Source organism: Planococcus citri, chromosome 3, assembly GCF_950023065.1.
Source record: "Planococcus citri chromosome 3, ihPlaCitr1.1, whole genome shotgun sequence".
NCBI lineage: Eukaryota > Metazoa > Arthropoda > Insecta > Hemiptera > Pseudococcidae > Planococcus > Planococcus citri.
In genome coordinates, this window is record NC_088679.1 from 43842881 (window position 1) to 43855625 (window position 12745).

Genomic DNA, 12745 nt, shown 5'->3' on the forward strand with positions numbered 1-12745 from the left:
TTCTTACTATAAATAAGAAAATATGTTTATCAAGAGTTGGTTCAAAATGTACATACTTTAGACATACTTATTTAAAAAGCAATACCTAGGTACCTACGAGTCTACTTCTTAAAATACCAATTTGACTAAAATATCAGAAATCAAAATGCGACGATTTCTCATTCGTAATGAATGCTTGTGTGAAAATATTCCACGAACAACAATTTTCAATATTTATAATTATATGCAATGATGATTTAAATACCTATACCTCCTAAAAAAAAAATGTGTTACTCTCTTATACAAAAGCAAATAAGTTTTGATAGCAATTTGGCAAAAATATTTCGATTTTGTGAAAAATAAAAAGAAAAAATTGGTGTAAAGTCTCTTCTATTACCTAAAGGAAATTTTTAAGATCGTGGATTAGTTTTTTGTTTGAATGTTGATTATGAAATAGACATTTTGGGAGCTCAGAACTTACCAAGTACATAGATACATACAAAGTCAAAATCCGAAAAAGAAATTGAAAAAATTTTTAGATACAGGGTGTCCAGAAATATCGAGTACCCCAAAGAAAGTTTTTCATTAAAAATATAGGTTGGCAACGTGAAATAGATGCACATGATTGGTGGAATGTTATCTCTCCAGTCCAACAACCAATCATGTGCTATCATTATTATCATTCACTGTGACCAACCAAAGTATTTTAGTAGAAAACTTTTTTAGGGGTACCGATATTTCTGGGCACCCTGTACCTACGTATTGTAGAAAAAAAAGGATTTTCACCAACAAGCACTACAAGCAGCAATCTTGATTACACTTGCCAACGTTTAATTGAACGGAGATTTTATTTTAGTGCATTTTTTTCAAGAACTGGAAAACGTTCTCCATTTAATTCGGAATTTCGAAAATATGTACTGAATTTCAGATTTTTTGACTCAAACGATGCGGATATGAGTTTTCCAAATTTTAAAATTAACTACGAAATCGCTGGAGAAATATGAGATTTCAAACCTGCAGGAATCGATTTTAAAAACGGAGTATTAACCGATCGAATGGGTCACAAACAAACTCCAATCGTAGTGTTATGCGCTAAAGTTGATTGAGGCAGTTTTTATTAAAATACGTTTGCAGCCGAAGGTGTCAAAATGACTTGAAACTAGGTAGGTATCTGAAAGAAATTGACTCAACATGTTAAAATTGGGATATAAAGTAATGTAAAAGCTTTCAAACTTCGTTCGGAAAAATGTTGTGGAGATTTCACATTTCAAATCCTACTCTAGGTTCCAAAAACTTCTCAAAAAAGTTCAAACCCGTTCTCATTCGATCCAGTGCATCGAAATCAGGGTACATGCTACATATGTATGTACATACATACTAAATACCTTTCGTGATTTATTTGGTAAAATTTGTTTGTTTTTTTTTGTATTTTTGTCCCGAATTTGATTTTAAAAAATTATTCATAGAAAATTATTCCAGCACCTGAAATTTTATGGCATCGTGATGAACATTTTTTTCTTTTAAAAAAGGCACTTGCCCCTTCATTTTTCAAGATAGACAACTTATCCATCTTCTGTTTTTTCTTTCGGGACCGGCTTGTAAGTTGTAAACCCTTCATGATCGTCGATGTTCTCTCTAGAAAGGGGACACCTTTCACAGAGTGATGTTTTGCCTCGCAATATCCTTATTAAATTTTGAATCTGTACTAAATTGGCGGTGATTTATGGGAAATGAATACGGTATTACGGGTAAGTACAATGAATCAGTGTACGGAAAATGAAATTAATATAAGAAAACGAGTGACATTCGTTCCGCTTATTACGGCTGTTTATTGACCTAAAGTATACGCTGAGGTAGGCAGAGGCACCTATACTTTTGGTTCATTGATATCGAAGAATTGCGGTAAATGAACGAGTAGCGTAGGTATATGTAAGTATTTGGAACTTGTTTTGAAATAAATCCATCATCCTGAGGTAGGCACTTTTCAACTCGTTGTAACCCGTGGTAGGTATCTAGCTTGTATAGTTATATACCTACGTGATAAAAGTTCATGAATAAAAGTTGAAATCATAAGACTAGCAACTTTTACAAAATTATCGTTGAAATCGCACAAAAATAGGTACCTATAGTTACCTCTCTACAAGCTGCGTTGTTGAAGAATTGGAAGCCGCAACTTTTAATAAAACAGCACTTAACGACTATATCCTGTTAACAAAAAGCCCATGTAAATCAGTTTATGCGGAAAGATAACGTACGATTTGAAATTTATTAGTTCACCGCTAGCGTAAGTATATTCGCACTGCCATAAAATATTTTCAATGTACTTACTTACCGCCGAAATGACTTTTTTTATTGCAATATAAATAATTTGCGAGCAGTAGCAGTGAGATAATTATATGCCTAGCCTACTGGAATGTTTACTTTGTAAGCAAATGATTTTTTTTTTTTTCATTTTAGAACCAGAACCGTATTTTGATCAAATTTCAATTTTTCTTCTGTAATCTGGAGAATTATGGTACATACAGAAAAGTGATGTATTCTGGTGTCGAGTTTCATAGTGTAGCTTGTGTCAACCTTGACGAGTGCAAACCTCATGTTACTTGAATTCTAGTTGACAGATTCGTACATGTCTAACGTATGAAACTTTATTCTTTCAAACAGTTTCGAGTAAGCTGAAAAAAAATATCGAAAAATAAAAGCAAATTCAACTCCAGCCGTGGATTAGGCTTACTTACCTATATTTATTTTCTAGATTATAAGCTGATAAGTACAAGTACCTACCTACATTTGTTGGTAGACTTACGCAGAAATGCATTATGTGCACTGCGAGTAGTCAGCTTACTTGCGTACGAGTAATAAATACTTAGGTACGAGTACCTCGAATGAAATGAGCAGTGACATAATTTTACGGAGGATTTTCTAGACATTGATTTTTTGGCCTGCGATGAGAATAGTAACAGATATCGCCTTTCTACGTACATCTTGAAAGTATATAGAAGTGAGAAATATAATAGGATTTTGCGATGAAAATTGAGGCAAAAATATAAACAACTCGAAAAATGGAGAGAAAAATAGAACAAAAAGAGATGTTATGTGATAGCGTTGATCTTCCCATCACTTTGAAATTCACTTCTGATGTGTTCAGGCTACTGCCTCTGTTTGTACCATATTATTTTAGAAAACAATAATAATAGCGTTTGTTTCCTTTGTAATAACATTTACCACTTAGTATATATAGGTACTCATCGTAATACATATTCGTAAAAAGACCTATTTTTACTGTTTAAAAAAGATTCTGGTTTGGTATACTGAACGCCTACGACATTTAGATGACATGAAATTGAAATAATCCTTCGCCTTACCCATAATTGCAAAAACTGATTTCTGTCAACAAATGAGAAACGTAATTTAAATTACTTTTTCGCACGGTTCTTTATTAAAATTGAAAACGCCCTCTATTGTGAGGAATTGGTAGGATGGAGCTGAGAAAATTTTTAATCACCTTTACCGACGAACAGAAGTAATGACTGGCATATTTGATGCTGGCTTGAAATTTTCGTAGGTAACCTTTGAATTTATAAATTGCTAGTATAGGTAGGTATGTACAATCATTGATTTCAAAGCTTTCGTGTTTCAGAAAACACTGCTTCATGAAAACTAATACTTCAAATGAAAATGTGCGATGATCGTGAAATAATACAAATATTTCTTTAATAAGGTAGGTAGGTAGGTAGGTAAGTATTAGTCAGTGATTTTGAAGCGAATTTTCAACACTATAAGTAAGTCACTATTCCACCTAAAGCAACTGAAATTTCTTCATTGATTATCTTGAAAATACCTCAAGCCTCACAATTAATATGATATCCTTTTATTAAAATTTTGAATCACGATAGGTAAATTATACTTTGCAAAGTGTTGACGTAATAAATGCAGGTTCGGTACCGCTTTATTTCTTTTTATATACCCAAGCATTAAAAATGTAGCTTAGGCATTTATGAAATGATTTTTTTTTTTTATCAATCACGTTAGTTAGGCACTGATTTGAAAATATAAAATTTCAATTTTTAGTTAGGTGCCTACTTTCTTCTATCATTTAACGGCCAACTATAAGATTAAATTCAACTGGCCGGAGTTCCAAGACACCGAATTCGTTAATTCCATTAAGTTTTATTTCACCTTGTACCGCGTCAACGTCACCATCAATCTTCTTAACTGTATTTATTTTATAGCTTGTTTTCATAACACACAAAATGTAAGTAAAGTAATTCTTTTATAGAGGTTTACGCTGCTTTATGAATATTATTTTCATTTTTTGATTTTTCTTTATTCTTCTCGTGTAATATGCCTATATATACTTCATTCAATGCTTCCACATTGAATTTTATATCATCAACGATTTTAGCGTAAATTCTTTTTAAAAAAAATTATTAATTAAATTAAAATAAACCATTGATCGGAAACTTGATACATATTCAAATTGTAGAAAAATAAATCATTCGCAGCAATAAAGGTCTCAACAAGTTATAAAATTTCCATATTTTCAATTAATACTTTGACTAAGTTTATCCGAAAGTTTTATCAGCGAAAAATCATAATTTATATTTTAATTAGGTACGGTTATTTTTTTCAATGTCTTTAATTTCTTTGTCAGTGACTATCTTATTCAAATTAATGAAATGGAGGCAGGCGTCACTTTTGAAAAGAAAGTAGAGTAGGTATCATGTGAAAAACGAGCAGGTTCCGCATTTAAATAGAAATCGCATTTTTTTAGCTTCAGTTTGGTGATTTTTTTTTGCTTTTGCGTAAGTAAATGCAGAATGTTCAAATATATTTATTGAGAGTGAAAAAAAAAGAATTTTCAAGATTTCAGCACAAATTAGGCGTTTTAATACGTAGGTAGGTACCTACTTACTAAGGGAGAAGGGGTGATGATCAATTTTTCAGAATTCAACTAATAATCAATTGGATTTTCTTTTATATCACAAAGCATCTTGTAAAGGATCCTCTCGAGCTGTTAGCTTTCGCTTATTGAACGAGACCTCGATTTTTGGAAAGAGCATAGGTATCCTGAAATCCTCCCCCCCCCCCCCCAATAACAAACAAGAAATGCACGTATTTATTCAGTAAAAATGATTAAAGTTGGTTTTGAAACTATCAACACCTCAACACGCGCAAATTTTGATTTCTTTAGAATTTTTTAGTTTCTCCAGAAGGCAGGGAAATTATTTTGGGCAGCTGAAAATCGAATTGTGACTAATTTTTGATCTGTTTTACGAGTTTATCTACATTTGGACCGATTTCCAAGTGAATCTTTCGAGTATTTTTTGACCAACATTACATAGATATTGATGAGGAAAAGAATTTGAAAAATCAAAAGAGAAAAAAAGGAAAAAAATGCTAAAGAGTCAAACTTGAAAACATTTGATAAGTTTTTGGTTAGGTACCTATGTATGTACCTACCTATTTTTTTTTTCATTTTTGAAAATGGAAACCATAAAATTGGAATCGCTGTAGGTATTCAGAAATATTCCGTTAGTTTTAAAAATGATATCTTCCAATGTTTTGGCCTAATTAATGCGCAATTATTATTCGAGAAGAAAACATTTTCAACGCACAAATTTACTCAATAAAAAAATTGTAAATTTTCAATCTTTAGTAAAATCTTGAAAAGGGACTTATTGGGTCTTAAGAATCTCAAATACTCATCTTTTGGAACTGGACAATTTTTTCAAAACAGCTACTTAGTCAGTAGGGGCTGAAGCGAAAAAATCACGATTTTTTTCGGGTACCTACTCATATCTTTCCTCCAGGAGTACTTCTGGAGCTAAAAAATTTTTTGGGTGGCTTTGATTTCTAAAGGAAGGTCTCTGCTGAATTTGGTCAACAAATTTTTAATTTTTTCCCCGCAATCCACCCGAATGCAGGTACATATCTACCCCGTATGAGAAAAAAGACTATAATATACCAGACCTATTTATTTTTCAGACCCTGTTTCTGGAGTCAGTTCTTTTGCTGCGCCTTTTACCTCAGAACTTTTGATTCGATCTGTGAAAAATTCACGTACTTAAATGGTTTTAAAATGGGTACGTGTGATGAAGTCGACGATAAATGAAATTCAATTTCCAACAAACGAGGCTCCACGAATAAACGTTAACGAAGGCCTTATAAACTATAAAACGTTCATCAAAATTCAAACGTAATTAACACACCACGATATACCTGAAGGAAAGCGTATAATTAAAAATTTTTATTACATTTTCGTATAATATAACCGCAACGTAATAATTTTAGAATATATATCTATTGCGCGCTTTTCTTCTTCTCGACTATAAACGATAACAAAAACAAACTTACGACTATAGTCTGCGATGAAATTCAATATTATGCTTACGAGTGGGTAGTGGGTACCTCTACTCAGAACCTATATACGACTCCAGCATACTCGTATGTACGAAATATACTTTACTTACCTGCCTGGCTACCTGGGTTAATCACAAAAATATATGGACTTGAAAGATTTTGGGGCGTCGGAAGAATAAATTCTTTCGCAGCTGTAAGATCTTATAAATAAAATAGGCACCTGCTTGATTTACTGCAGGCTTCTTGGGAAACAGTGTGATCTGATGATAATGATACTTTTATAGAAGTGTTTTACTGGAAACATTGCCTAACTTGAGGGTAGATTTGCTTAATATTCCAAAAATACCTAACTGGAGATGGGTCGAAAAATTCTCAAAAAAGTTTTCATAAAATCCATTAAAAAAGGGTGATTGATTTCAAAACTGGAAGGAATCTGACTAGCACCAAATTGGTGACATGGCCTCAAAACGAGGTAGGTAGTAAAAATTCCATTTTCTTGATTGAATCTTCGGGGTTACTATTCTTTTGATATGAAATGTAACAACTTTTTTCTTTTAATTTTACAAAAATTAAAAGCACATTTTTTTGGAAATTGAATATATGGGAATATGTATGAACAACTGAAGCTGTCTATTGTTATTAACGTTGCATTTTTTGACTTAGGTAAGTATCCCTTTTGAAAATAAGAGTATGAGGAAGGAAGTGGAATTACAGACCAAGCACAAAATCACTACGTACTTCTGTACACAAAACGTTACAGCTACGAGTTTGCTGGCATGGCACTGTTGATAGCTTTAGCTACATATCAGAGTACTGCACGGTTAAGTTAAAATAGCCGGATAACCGCCGGAGCTATCGGCTAATTTAACTACAGGTTACAAACTGCAGTTACTTTTGTCGGCGCGCGCAACCAGCGGTAAGTTAGGTTAATAACCATACGTTAACCGCATTCGGTTCTCTGGTGTCTCAACAATACATTTTGGTGACTCATCAAACAGATAAGACAGAATCGAACATTACATTTCCGATAAGAGCGCGGTATAATCGCAGGTAGTTTAGTCATTTTAACTACAAAATTATCCGCATAGGCTAACGCTAATATAACTGCTTTTGGATGAGTTATATTTGGTAGCTTACCGCACACGACACCCGACTAACGCAGATAACTTTTAACTATACCGTGCAGGACTCTGCTACATATCCACCCATTTAGCAATGATAGCAGTGTTTAACGAGCATTCAACATTTACCCAGTTTAGTAGGTATGTATTTGTAGTATCAGTAGGTAGGCTTAAGTTGTATTACACTTTTTCCCTAATACCTATAACTATTGAAAAGTTGATTGTATTGAGCGAAAGATACTTTTTCAGTAAATTTATTCAGATCCTAATGTAATATGGTTTAGGGCGATCAACACGAAGTGTCTTTTATATTACATGTCGGAATTTTTGATTTGATATACATATCCTCACTTCCTCACTTACACAAACCAACCTTTATTATTGTTCAATAATGTCCCTTATCTGAACACTCTTAAACTTTCTAAGCGCGAAATCCTCCTCGCTATTTTTGTTAGCTTAACTAACCGACCGACCACGTAAAAAAAAAAAAAAAAAAGTAAAGAAGGGCAGAATTGATAGAAACCATAAAATTCCAACATGGCTCGGTCGTTTTTGAAGCTTGAAACACCATAAGTCCCTATTATTATAGGTACAAGGACTTGTGGTGTTTCGGAAATGACTGATTGTGAGTTATTTTTACATTTCCAATCTTTCTACTCAATTTCCTTTTAGTACGTATCAATTTATCATTCGCGTAAATTCTATCTTAACATTCCACCCCTGCCGCTATAGTGTTGTCGGTGGATAATACTGGATACCTAGACCTATAACCAATCCTTATATAGACGAGTCTTTTTCTTTTTTATTATTTGCCGTTCTAGATGGCCTACGTACGTCTCTAATTACGTAGGTGTGATTTTTGTTTGATATTTTCTCTTTTAAATGGTTGAAATGAAGAATGAAAATATCAAAGTATACCTACAAGCATATTCTACATATTTACCTTTTCTTTATTTAAAATTAACAAAAATTTATATTAAAGTTTATTTTAATGAAATAAAAATTCCAAACTAATTTACCAAATATCTGAATAAGAGGATAGACGCTTAAAAACTAATAAATTATTCAGCAGTTCACTTAAATGGACCGCCATTTTGTACGAATAAATTTTCAAACGTTTTTCTTAGTATATGCAAATGAAAAATTTCCAAATGTTTTTTTTTCCACTTGTAGAAAATTTAAATTGAAAATATAAAGTTACGCGCTTTAGGAGCGATAAAATACGTACCTACAATTCTTACAATTGAGATTTTTTCCCAATGAGCATATGTTACCTGTTTGCAAAATTTTAAAATTTCACAGCTTGCCGAAGGATGAACCTATTTATATACGCAAGACAATCCACAATTTAGATTAAATGAAGGAAAAGTTTACAACGAAATTCGCATAAACGAACCGGAGGTATAAAGGTTAAAGTTTTAATTTAATTTGTTCTCTTGTTTTTACTTAATTTAGTACACCTACCTACGTTTTTCATTTTTCAACTTGTAGATAGGTATGTAGGTCAATAAATGTTTGGTACGCATACTTATTTTAAAATATGTAACTATTTTCTATTTTTCTAGCCAATGTACAATATATGATATTTTTTCAGTTCAGTTCATAAATCGAAAAATAAATAACTTATTGACAGCTAAAAAATTTGGTAGACTTTCAACATGTTCTTTACAATACGACTATTAAGACTTTTGTCATTTTTTTTGTTGCTTTTTTTTTCGAAAAGTTAAAGAGAAAAGTGCGTTCAGAGAAAAGTTGTAAAATGACGTAAAAAGAATGTGGCAAAAAATGTTGGTCCCGAACTTGATCCTATAACTCTCTTTCTCTATTTTACTTCAACATTTCGTAACTTTCTGATTCAAAAAAAAAAAAAAAAAGTGAAATATTTGTTGAAATTAAAATTTTTTGTGGTACGTTTGTCAAATTATTTTTATGCAACGATATATGTATCATTTGAGAACATTTAAATCAATAAGTACCTACTAATCCTGTGTTTTTGGGCGGAAGAGAGCATAAAGAGCTATTTTAAAATTAGGTAAATATCGAAAAAAAAACTTTTTGAACTGCAACAAGAGTGAAAATGATACACGGTGTTTCAATCAGCAAAGGTGAACGACTTCTCCAAAGTTGAAATACCTACGTAGTTAAAACTTGAGAGTTACTAACATTGATTTTGACGCATCTTACTTTTACCTTATAGATACGAAGTACGTACGAGTAGGTCTAAGTGTAGCAAACATTTGCTTATCCAAAAGAAGGACATTAATGGATTAACATGTGACCAAGTGTAGAAGTACGATAGCAAATCCATTACAAAATTTTTACGATTTTCATCCTGTGTACAAATTTTATTTTGAGCGGCGAAGATTTGTAGGTACGATACATAAAGCGCCTTCTTTCGTATATATGGCCTATGCCGAATACGAACGTGTGTACACGTTCGTGCGGAACACGATTCAAAATCAATTCCATCAAAACGACAATAGGAGGTATTAACTCTTTTTTTTGTAACATTGCGGACATACCAAATGTAATAGCTCATTATTAGAGGGGTAGGAGTACGATAAATTGATAAAACTAGATAAAAGATCTATCTAGTACAATAACCAATGAATTATGACCGAAAAAGTTCACTATGTTGAGTTATTGTTGAAAAATAATTTTTACGTACCTATTGCCAAGCTACTTGGAACCTACCTAACCTATGTGTGTAGTACGTCTACGTACCATCAATCGTTCGGACGAATGATCTCTGCGGAATTGGAATTTACGAGTACCTACTGTATTTCTTTGCGTAGAGCGATGTAACAGATTGATCAGATGTGCCATATAGGATGGCTGTTTTTGGTGATGTGATAAGTTCCAAATTTCATTAGGTACCTATTAAGTTACCTTGGGTTTGGAATATTCATTTGTTCAAATTTATTTAAATTAGTAGGTACCTATGTAGTCAGCTACTCGTATCTAGGCTACGAAAGTAAATATACTTACGTATTAGAAAGAGAATAATCTTTTGAACTCATGAAAAGACAATTTGTTTCCAAATTCCGAAAATTGTATACATCGATTTAAAAAAAAATATCAAATGACTAACTTACCATATTAATTATTCCAGAAAAAAATGCTTTTCCGGTCACATTTACATTAGGTACCTACAGTCATTTAAAGGTCAAATTTTGACAATAAAAAAATAACGGAAATAGTTGCGCAAGTGATTGGGTTTGGGCAGCTAAAATTTTAGAACATCTTTTTCTATGTAAGTTCTTATATGCACATTATACCTACCTACTAACTAACAACGCATTTTGAAAATCACTTTCGTTACGTGTGAAAAAAAGGCGTTTTTATCATTAATTTTGAGTGCCCAAAAAATACACAACTTCCCTCGTCTATGTTAAAATTAGACCCCTCAACCTTATTTTACTTTTAATTCGACTAATCAATGAGAATTTCCAGGATAACAAATTCAATTTCTTTCATAAATTCATAACATTTTTGAACCATTTTTTTTTTATCAAAAAGAGAAGCTTTTCAACCGACGGAAAACTTTTCGAACTCGAAAAAGCGTTAAAAACACGTAAATCAATTAAATTGAGGTAGAGAGTTTAAATTTGGTTTATGCATTTTTTTTTTGAACTACCTGCATTGATTGGTTAAATTTTGAGGTATATCTGGGCTCTTTGGCAGATTTTTGCATTTTTAAGTTTTGGAAAAATGTCCAAAAGAAGAGGAAAAACGGAATTCAACGCCTATTTATTGATTTAGTTAGGTACCCTTTTGATTGATTTTGGCTGAGTATGTACGTGTATATTTTAATGCACCCCCCCCCCAATACTTACCTACTGAAAATTTTGAAAACTATAAACGGCTCTTAGAAAGATTAGAAGAATCACTGATCAATTTTAAACTTGAAATGTAGGGTAATTAATCAAATTTCAGCTTTCCTACTTTAACGCGTTCGTAAATTAGGAATTTTTCATTTGGAGAAAATTTCAAAATTGGAACTGGCAAATATCTACTGGAAAGCTCCCTGAACGTTTCGAAACTACCAGAATCTATTTATAGCTACTTAGGTGATTGAAAACAGGTTAGGTAACCAGGTATATTGACCAATTCCAAGGTTTTTACTGCAATTTGATCAAATTTTTATTTTTTCGAAGAATGTCTTTGAATTTTCAAAAACTCGTTAAAATTGAAAAACGATGTCCGGCGTTTACACATGGCTTAATTATGTGTTTTTAGATTCTTCTCCGATTTCGAATCAACTAAATGGATCAAAATGATAAGAAGATGACTAAAATTTTTGAAAGATTGTGAAGGTATACCTATGGTACTTGAAAAGAAACATGAAAATCTGTTTACAATTGTCAGAAATCGTCATAAAATGTATTTTTCATGAAAATTTTATCAATTACACGAGGTATACAGGCCCAATCAAATTTTTGAATTGTTTTTTAAACCAATTTTTGCAACGTGTCACATGATATTTATAAATTCTTAACCATTTCTTGAAATGATTTTCACAAACTTTTCATTGTATTCGATCATTTTGAGGTACCAAGGTGTGTAGATTAGGGTGAATTGCGAAAGAAGTGTCATCGGATTTTGACCAAATTCAGGAGCGACCTTAATTTTGAGTTGAAAATTACCCAGAACAAATTTTAGCACCCAAGATGTCTCTGGAGGGGAAGTACGGGCCGTCGAAGAGAAGGAATTTTCGAAAAAATCGTGCTTTATTCGCTCTAGCTCCTACATCTACACAACCTGTTTTGGCAAAAATGGACAAGTTCCAAATGAAATTAGGCAGTTACTTAAAAAGTCTGCGTCCATCTATGCTATTGCTGTTAAAATCCAAGATCACATTTAGGATTCTAGTGAGCAATTTGAAAACTTCCAAATCGCTTATTTTTAGATAAATTCGTGTTTTGAAATCATTTTTTTCATATTTCAAAATACTGAATTAGGCCGAAATAATGAAATATATCATTCCTGAAATTATGAAGTACATACTTAGGTATTTTGGAACGCTGCAGTTGTGCCAATTTTCTAGTCATTATTGCCAATATCAAAAAATCGAAAAATTTCATTTTTAAAAAAAAATAAATAATGGAAACAGTTTTCAGTTTCTTAAAAAACGATTTACAAGCGAAGTATACTTAGGTAAATGAGATTGCGTTTAATTTTTTTTCAGTGGAAAACGTATACTTACTCAGATACAATTTGAAAGCGCCAAAAATTTGAACGAGGATCACTCTTTTTTCTACAACTTTCAAATAAGATAAATTCTC